Below are 10,705 nucleotides of genomic sequence, written 5' to 3' on the forward strand. Positions count from 1 at the left end.
CTGCAAGCACTACTGTATTAAAGAGGGGTCATATACTTTCCAGGGCCTGGACCTTCAGGAGGTGTTTTTCGGTGAGTGTTACTCGCTCTCTGTTGTTGTGACTGGTTATTTTATTCCCCTACTTCTGGTGATGTTTTGGACCCTCCACCAGGTGTGCTTTGATTTGTTTGTTGAAGTAGCCCTTCTGAATCCAGCCCACACAGGAGCCAGGGAGATTATCCTAAAACACAAATCCAGCCACGATATTGCTTGAACACAGTCAATAGTTCTCTTATAATTCCTCTTCCCAAAGAGAGTCTGTAGACTCCATGTAGACAGGTGTCTGAGATGCGAGCAGACAGCGCTGCAGGGTTTCTCTGAGGTGCCTCCTGAGGTCCTAGAAGGCCAGGTGCCTTGTTCAAAGCTGGCTTCCAAGGATGCTGCACTTTTCACACTCCCCAAGGGGTGTAGAGATGCTCTTGGGATTTAGAATGATCATCGCACTCGAGCTGAGGGAGAGCTGAGAGTCAGGAAGAAACTTTCCCATATGGAGAGGTGAGGCTTATTTTTACTCTTTATATAACTTTATTTTTTACAACTCTAAGAAAGGGTCCAGACCTCAGCCAAATAGATTGCTGTATTAGGTAGAATTTTAGCATCAATAAGGGTAGTGTGATAGGCAAAGAAACTGAGGCAGTTGAGTACAATGACCTGGGGCTGGGCAGGACATGGGAGACATCTGTGAAGAAACAAAACCCCTCCACTGCTAGACAGTTGAGTTTATTTATCTATTTTGCACATAGTTCTGTGTTAGAAAAATGCCAAGTTAACATACTCATGAAATACTCCAGTGTGTTGAAGATGCAGATTTTGAAATACTTCTTTGGTTAAAAGTTTATCACATCTGTTTCCTAAGGCCATAAAAAAGACTGAAGGTAGAAGTGGGTTATAGTTGCTGAGTCTAAGTATATTCCCACGTGGCACAGTGATACTCATGGGACTTATGTTATGGGGTTGGTGTGGGGATTGAGTGAATACAAGAAAAGCAGTATACATAGTGTCTGATGCATAGTCATTGCTGATAAAGACTACTTATCCTCAATATCCATATCAGTGAGGTCTCACAGCCCTGAGAAATTTCTATTATTTCTAGAAGTCACCAGGGCATATCACTTGTGTGCTCATAAGGAAGTCTTTCCTGTGATGACATTATGGTCTTCATCTCATTTCCTGGGCTGGGTCTGTAATCCTTGCTGGGCTGTGGGAGGCCCTTCCTTAATTCAGCTGTTGCCTCAGCTGGTGGTTGCTGGTGCTGGGTCAGAAGGCACCATGGTAGCTTTGTGGAGTGTCTGGTGTATTGATGTGACAGAACCCTCCTCCTCTCAGGCTGCACTCCATTCTGGAGTCCCAGTGTGCTGGAAGCATGTAGTCTGTCTCATCCTGCATTTTGCAAATAGAAATAGATATTTCAGGTTATATTGCTCTCAACCTTCTCTCATAGGGCTGAAAGGAAAAGTCCTTGAGGGCTGGCAGCACTATAAGACAAATTTGGGTGAAAGACAACACTCTATCCTCCATTTTGCTTTTCCTCTTGGCTCCAGACTTTGTCTTTTCTTAAAATGAGTGCTTTCCTGGACAGCCCATCCATTCCTCTTGCAAAAATGCACACATACCCTTCCCCCCAACTGAACCTCCAGATATTTGTTAATGTCATTAGTAAGCAATGCTTAGGGTCAGACTGGATCTATACCCCAAACATATACATGATGCATTTATAGTAGCAAACAGAAAAAGAGTATTAGTGTGCCAGAAGGCACTGATATTTTCTTCCAGTTGATTATGTGTAAAATGTGTAAATACTTTATTACTTTTCAATTCTAGCAGATATTGGCTTCTATGACTTAGGATGACATTGTTCAGTATAGTTTTTTTTTTCCAGTAATAAAGAACTGTTTTGTTGTAGGTCATTCTTTCTCTAGAATGAACTAAGCAACACAACAATAGATCATGCCACTCACTCTCATTTGAGCCATCGTCAAGCATCCTACTCTTTTTTGAGAGTTCAAATACTGATGGCTGTTAGTGTTTTTATAGACAATTGTTAGTAAATTATTTGGTATCTGTTATAAAAACTTTTTTCAAATGATGAGCTCCTTGGACACTCAACATCTAAAGGAGAAAGGAAACATTGATATATCCCATACTTTGTTAAACCCGATGCAGCTAGAATTAGGTTCTAATCTGTAAAGATTTTGTTATTACTAAGGTACACAGAGCAAAGGGAACCTGAAAGCATCAAGCCAAAAATAAATCAGCAGGTAATAAGTATTCACTTATGACTTTGTACCATTGCTGTTGATATGACACCACAGCTGAGACACTGTCATTTTTGAATGTCTAGTCAGAAAATGACAGGTCTATTTTCTTTCTCTAACACTGAGTAACTTCTGTGGTATCAACAGCTTTAGTAATATTGCCTTCGATGTCTATATTTACCTTACCTGAATTATAAAAATATAACTAAGTTGATGGTAAGACCTTGAATTTTTATAACTTTTTGTTTTTTTAAGTGTTTATGCTGTAAATGATTTAAAGTCTATTTTTAATAACACACAAAAGTGTCAGCTTAATTTGCTTATGAAACTATGTATTTTCATTATCATTTTTTTGAAAATAAGCTACTGTTGTATTGTCATTTTTTCTAGATAAGAAGAGGTTTAAAAACTTTATAGATATAAGTTTCTTAAACCCAAGAAAACTGAATTTATACTCCAAACCTCAAATTTTATATTCCAATAAGCAATGAATCTTCTGTTACAAAAATTTAGTGCTATCTCCCACACCAATAAGAGTTGCACAGAGGATTATTATTATTATTTTTTAAATCTGAAATGCTCTTTCTGTTGGCAAGGTTTCCTTGCCTTAGCTAATTCCTATACATTTCTGCAATTCTAGCTTACATGATGCTTCTTAAAGAAGGGCCTGTTGGGCCCACTAGCTTATGTTACATGTCCTAATCTCCCAGGTATTCCTATTTATTTCTTATACTTTCCCTTTTCATAACAAAACACGTATCAATTGTTTATGCGAATTTCAGGTTTACATTGCATTGCTAGGATTTCTGTCCTACAAACCTTCCTTAAACTTCAGATAAGATACAAGAAAACAGTGGAAAAAACAGTCATATTGTTGTGGAAGAACTTAAAACTTGTTAGAAGGGTGTAGAGTCACATGAGTTTCCTGTCTTAATAGCTTTTATCCTGAGGATAGGCCAATGTCAGCACAACATAGGGTGCTCAAAATTCAGAAAATCTGAAGCTGTCCTGAAGAGCAGAGTACATATGTGGAGGCCCTTAGCCATGAAAAAGAGAAGGGGGCTGTTGTGAGGGAGAAAACCAAAGAGAGGGAGCCTCAAATTCTATATAAAAATACAACTGAAGTCTCTGGCTGACCTCCTGATCCATGCAAGGGCAGAGAAGACTCAAATTTTCACAGCTAGTGATAAAAGACTGAATTGAAATTGAGCTGCTACCCAAAAGAGAGTTTGCACATTGGGTGCGATAAAGTTAATTGCCTACAAAAACTAAAATGTCAGTACTTTTTTGATGAACATGATAGGATCTAGAATCTCTATGACATAGTATCTGCACTGTCTGCGATATAATACAAAATTATTTGATATATGGAAAATCATACTTTTTAAAAGTTTATTTATTTTTGAGAGAGAGAGAGCGTGAACAGGGGAGGATCAGAGAGAGAGACAGGGAGACACAGAATCCAAAGCAGGCTCCAGGCTTCAAGCTGTAAGCACAGAACCTGACATGGGGCTTGAACTCACAAACTATGAGATCATGACCTGAGCAGAAGTCAGATGCTCAACCTACTGAGCCACCCAGGCACCCCAAGAACCATTTTTAAAAGAAAAGGAAGTCAGCTGAGATCAACCATGAGATGATTTAGATGTGGGAATGAGCAAAGATTTTAAAGCAGTTATTATAATTCTATCAGTGAAGTTGAGGAAAATAAGCTAATAATAAATGGAAACATGGGAAGTCTCAGCAGAGAAATAGAAGTAAATGAAAATTTTAGAACTGAAAAATAAAATACCAGAATTAAAATTCCCTAGATAGGTCTATTGGCAGAATAGAGATGATAGGGAAAGTCATCAATAAACTTAAAGTTAACTCAATAGGAGACTAATCTAAAGACAGAGAAAATAAGATTGAAAAAAATGAACAGAGCTTTGGGGACCTGTGGGCAATAACAAAAGAGCAAAAACAAAAACAGCATAATCAAACCGCTGAAAGCCTAGGATAAATAGGAAATTTTGCAGCAACTAGAGAATAATGGCATTTTACATGCAAGAGTATAAGTGAAATTAATCTATGGTGAAAGAAATTAGAACAGTGGGGGCAGCAGGCAGGGACTGCTTGGAATGGACAAGAGAAACTTTTGATATCATGATAGAGCTTTGGGTGACATAGATATATGCATTTGTTAAAACAGCAAATATACACTTTATATCAGTATATCTCATTTTGTGTAAATTTAAATTTTTCATTAAAAGAAAAAGTCTAAACTAAAAATTGTAGTTTTCTCCCAGCTTTGGGTATTCTGAGTATAGAGCCCCACTTCATTTCTATCATTGTGTCCCTTGGGCTGAAAACAATAAACAACACGGGGTATGTGCTTAGAAAATTTTTGTCAAGTTAAATTTCATGTCACATATTCCTTTTTTTTTTTTTTTTTTATCTCTACTGACCTAATGCAGATGACCAAACAACGACCAAGGTCCTGGAAAATAAATAGAAGTTTGAAATAAAGAATCTGTATAAACATGAACATTGCAAGCCAATGAGAATTTAAATATAATAAACAGTGTAGGCCATGTAATAACATGTTAGAGTTTGCATTTTTAGAACTTCTGTTGCTCTATATCAAATCCCTAACATAAGCCAAGCACTTAACATATATGATCTCAAAGAACATATATATTATCTAGAAGAATACTGCAAAATAGATATTACCTCCTTTTTGCAATTGATCAAATGGAGACTAAAGAAAGGTAAAGGATTGAGGTTATATGGTTGATAAATGAGTAGCTGTGTCAGTTTAGGGTACTGACAGGAAACAGTTCTTCCAAGATGGTTCAGATGAAGAGAATTTAATGACAATCTCCATGTGGAGGTGGGGGTAGGGTAAAGGGAATAAAAAAGAGATGACTGGGTACTCAGAGAAAACAAGCAACTTAAGGGAGCCATTAAAATGCTTCAGGTCTGGAGAGACCAAAGAAGAAAATACTATTTCCAAAACCCAGTGAGAACTGGAAATACAGAGGAGAAATAGTTTGCTGGGAACTAAATAGTGGAGGCTTGCAGCTACTGCCAGAGCTGTACAGTGAAGGAAGGGAAAAGACATTTAAGCCTTGCTTCCTGCCTTCTTATCTCCTGCAGGTGCCTCCCACTGGTTGAACCCAACTGGATGTCAGTAGCCAAGGGAGCTGCCAGAGGCAGCCTCCCAGGGCACAGAGCCGGTCAGGGAAGAATGGAGAGTAGAATGGGGTGAAAGGAATTGGAAATTAAACGCTACTTGTAGCCATATCCAGATTTGATCCCATGTTCTTGTGTCTTCTTGGTGTATGTCCCTTCTCGTACATCATGTTGACTCTCATTTTAGACACACATTTTAGTAGTAACCACAAATTTTATTATAGCTAGAGACTTGTTGAACTAGGCATTCTCAGTTTCTTTTCTAGCTGTCAGAAGGTCATCATGTACCTCCTAAGTTTAGATGGGATAAAGAGGTTGGGCATGAACTACTATCACCTAGGTTAATCCCTGGATCACTAGTTCACAAATCCCCAACCACCTTTCAAATTCAACATACACTTGTCTCCAGGTTAGTGGGCTCTTTCAGGACTTTCACACGAATAAAACCGGGTTACTAATTAAATACCATAAGGCTAACCGATGGATGGATACTCTTTAGTGTGACATTTTAGAGCACAGAAAAGACAGGGGCTAAGATAATTGTTCTCCAGCTAGCTAAATGTAGTGCAGCTAAGAAAAAGGATGAGGGTGCAGGGCCTGGCTTCAATTATTTCCAGCCCAGCAGGTCTTTTAGAAACGACTCTTAGAACTGCCAATTGTCTTGGCAGCATGAATTGTCTCTGAATTGTGTCTGAGAATACAGATCAAATGAACTTTTTTTTCTAAGTGTTAATTAAACAAGTTAATTAATTTCACGGAACCTCAGCTTCTTGTATGCAAAATGGGAAGAATAATAGTATGTACCTCATGTCATGGTTTAATTTAATGAGGTAACAATGAAATGAGGTAACAAATGAAAAATAAGTTAATGAGGTAACAAATGAAATTTAATGAGGTAACAATCATAAAGCACTTATAACAGTACCTGGAAAATAATAAGCATTCAATAAGTGTTAGCTATCATCATCAATACTTTGTGCCAAGCAATCACCTTTGCCCTCTCTTTGTCCCAGTTCCCTTTAGAGGTTGTTTTTGAAGGGCCCACTTGAGATTTTTCTCCTTATATTCTTTCATTTTCTCTTAAATTTCAAGTTTGTTATACTGGCAGAGACCCTTGCACACTGGCCTTTCCAACTCTGGTTAACTAAAAGGTGCCAGGAACAGGAGTCCCTGCATGCCACTGCCTTGGGAAATAAGCCATATATTCATGGATTCATTCTGGTTTGAAGTCCCACAAAAAGCAGCCTCTGACCTTTCTATCTAAATTCTTATTTTGCCATTTACCAATAAATGACCATGGGGAAATCACATGTGTTTTCCAAATCTCAGTCTGCAATACAAAGATGACAGGTTGCCTATTCCATATGTGTATTTGTTAGCAGAATGGAAAGCCTTAGTTATTGTTAGGTAAATCTTAAAACTCTATTTTCTTTAAGTTGGAGAATGGAGTTTGACAGAGTAATTTCTCTTCTGCTTTTCAAATACACATATGTGTGTGTTTATGCATGAATGTACATATAATTATATGTATGCATACACATATATATGTAGATGTGTAGATATAAAATCCCAAAGAAGCATAAAAATGGCTGAAGTCACTAAGATCAAGGCCAGAAGGTTTCAGACTCTGTTGCCATTTGAGTGTTATCCTGGCTAACTTAACCTCTCTGTGTTTTAGTTTTCTCATCTGTGAAGTGAGCAAATTGGACTAGAACTGTGCCAGATAAAGTTAGGAGGGAGTGCATATAGTGTATAGCTTCCTCTTGGAAATTTATAATGTATGTCAACATAGTAAAAAGTCTGAGAATTCTCTTCATAAGAACGTGTACTTAGCTCTGCTTAATGTAGTGTTTCTCTGACTTGTTTGTGCAACTCTATTCCAAAAATAATGAGTTAATACCTTGGCAAATACTGGTGTTCTGAACATAAAGAAGGGGTATCAGATTCTGGAGTAGATGATGTTCAGTACCCTCCTCCTCATGTTAGAGTTCAGTGAGTTCATGATTACTCCATAGCATAATATATTGGTGTCCCTATTGTGTTATCCTTCCCTACACTTACAATATTCATGTAATGAGTTCTTTCTTTTTTCAAAAGGAAGAGAGTTAATAAGATTGATCATATGGTTCACACAGGTTCTCAGTTTACTAGTGGCCAGTATTACATCTCATAAAGGTATTATCATAAGCTTCCTTTGCCCTTTGGAGTTATGTTTTTCTTCCACTGGCTCAAAAATGTGTACTTAGAAGTGGGGAACGTGATATTCGGCTTTTCATTCTATTATTGTTTATGTGTATTAGTTACCCTTTAGAAGTGAGTAGGATCAAGGGGAGCATGATTGGTGAAGCCCACTTCAAATGTTCTGAGGTTTCTGGCCATAATATGCAAAATGTGGGCACCCCACCTTGGTTGTGCAATGGGAATACCTTTTCTATCAATTTGTTTTCTAAGTGATAAGGATAAGAAAATCCATTTTGACTTTGGGATTGCTTCATTTAAGCTGGGGGACCTGGAATTTAAATAACTCCTCTATGGGAGCAATCTTAGCATTTTAGGACTTAATTATGAGGAGTGAGTGATGAGAGGACGTTTTTGCCGTAGGGCTGTCGTAGAGTCCTGGAAGAAAATAGATGGTTCATTCAAACTGGGTAAATGAGGAAGGATTCACAAATAGCTATTTACAAAGTGGGCCAAACCAAGAGAAAATGCAAGCTAGGAGAGAAAAATTCTCAATCATACTGTTTCCTACTTTTATAATCTCCTGAAGATGGTTCAACCAAATCAGAAGCCAGAGGGCAAGGGAGCCTGTTAACTCAATCAGATCCCTATTAGAGTGAAGAATGTTATCTGATAGGCAAATGGAAAATATCTTGCATAAGTACCAAAAGGTCAGGCCACATGCTTTGATAACTTTCACAAGAAAGAAAAGATCATAAACGAACCTATTCAACCCAATCCATCTTAAGTGTTAAATTTTCACCTTGGCGTAATTCTCCAGCCATTTTTAAGTTAGCAGTACTGTTTTCATTGTGATAGGATGAACAATCTCTATTTTTGAAATCAATATGCTTTAAGTTTATTTAATCAATTTTATTTTATAAACATGTATAGCAGCTACTGTGTGCCAGGCCCAGTTCTAAATACTTTAAATATGCTAATGCTTTAATTCTCATAACAGCTTTCCTATTACTACTATTATTCTCTCCATTTTGGAAATGGAGAAACTAAACATCATAAGGCTAATAAGAAGTGAAGTCAGCTGTATTTAGGCAGTCTGATTCCATGGCCTTACTTTAAATTATGAGGCTATGCTGCTTGCCCATATGGTATGTTGTTTTGCTAGGCAATCAGCCTATGCATGCCCAACTCCCTCTATTGAAGAATTAAAGTAGTGTCCTTTACCTTTTTTCACACATAGTGGAATGGTGTTGTAAAAAGATCATGTACTTTGGAATCCAAGGCTCTTCCTAGAAGAGCCTAGAAGGGCCCTGGGCAAATTACTCAGGACTTCATCAAAATAAAAGTGCTTGAGAGGAGGCTGTGATCTTAACATCCTTCCTGGGCACCTTACAATATCACTAAGGGAGATATTACTAAATTGAGTTCTAGTAATTGTTTTAAAAGAGGATTTAGTGTTCTGAACACTGCTTCCTATCAAGTTTGGAGGCCCACGGGGGCTGCCAAGTTGAAGAATGAAGACTAAAGAAGACAATGAGGTCAGACACACCTAGGTTCCAATCCTAGAAATGCTTATTTGTTATATGAATAAATTGAGGGATGAAAATGGCAGGAGACGTTTAGCATGGTTATCAAAACATGGGTTTCAAAACCAGAGAAAACAGATATCAAATTTTATTTGCATCATTAATTTAGTATATGTTGTTATTTAACTTCTGATTCTTAGTTTATTCATCTAAAAAATGGGGCTGAAAATACCTACTTTCCAAGTTGTTCTATAAATCAAATGCAGGAATGCATATATATTTAGCAGTGTCTGAAATATAGTAAGCATTCACTGAGAGCACCATCATCATCATCACCATCATGTCTCTTGGGGAAATGCCCCACCCCATTGTGTATGGTTCTGATGAGACTGCCAAAAACAATTTTTTCTATGCCCTGTGCTTGAAGGTTTGAGCAAGAGACTGAGACCTGACTGACCATAAATTTTAGGAATTGGTCCAAATGATGGTGTATTAGTTTTCTTGGACTACTATTAAAAATCATCACTTAACAACAGAAAAAGAAATTAATTGTTATAGAAATTAATTCTTAAACAGCAGAAACATATTCTCTCACAGATCTGAAGGCCAAAATCAAGATGTCAGTAGCGTTAGTTCCTTTAGAGGCTCTAAAGGAAAATCTGTTTTATGCTTTTCTCCTACCTTCTGGTGGTGGCTGGCAATCCTGATGTTCCTTGGTTTGCAGACATAACACACTACTTTCTGTCTCCATCTTCACACCAACTTCTTCTGTGTGTCTTCTTCCTTTCTGCATCTCATTAAGGGCACTTGTCATTGGAGTTAGGATCCACCCACTTAACCCAAGATGACCTTATGTAGAGATCATTAACTTAATTACATCTGCAAAGATCCTTTTCAAATAAGGTCACACTCACAAATTCTGGGTAGACATATCTTTTGGGGGTCACCACTCAACCCATTACAAATGGGCACTCGCTCCAAGTAGCGTTCATCCATGATCATCAAGCTCATATTTTATAAAGAGAGCTTGTATAAAAATCAAGACCACACAGAAGAAAACAGGGTGAAATTATGTGGCAATGGGAAAAAAAGAGGGAAACAGGAGTTGGGGGGGTATGAAGAGAGATATCAAAGGAACATCTGGATTCAGTAGAGCCCTAAATCATTTCTGCCTCCAGACTTCTCAGTTCCATGAGCCAATGTTTTTTTATTTTTTCTTATGCTTGCGTAAGTTGAGTTTTTATCACTCATTTCTGAAATAATACTGAATAATACAGCTACTAATATTAAACAGATGTTAATCCCTTTTCTTTATCTGCCCTGGGTAGGAAGGGGTTGAGGGGTTGTTAGAAAGAGCTTCCTGATGTGTGATTATTTCAGCTAAAAGCTGGAGCTGGATGAGACACTAGCCCTTCTCTCACTGGATTATACTTGCCTGTTTATCTGTCTCTCCTCCTTCTAAGGGTGCTCAGATATTGTGAGCTATCATATATTGAGTGCTTTCTATTTTTAAAGTACTGGGCAAAATCTTTG

This window comes from Panthera leo, chromosome B3 (assembly GCF_018350215.1).
Source record: "Panthera leo isolate Ple1 chromosome B3, P.leo_Ple1_pat1.1, whole genome shotgun sequence".
Lineage (NCBI taxonomy): Eukaryota > Metazoa > Chordata > Mammalia > Carnivora > Felidae > Panthera > Panthera leo.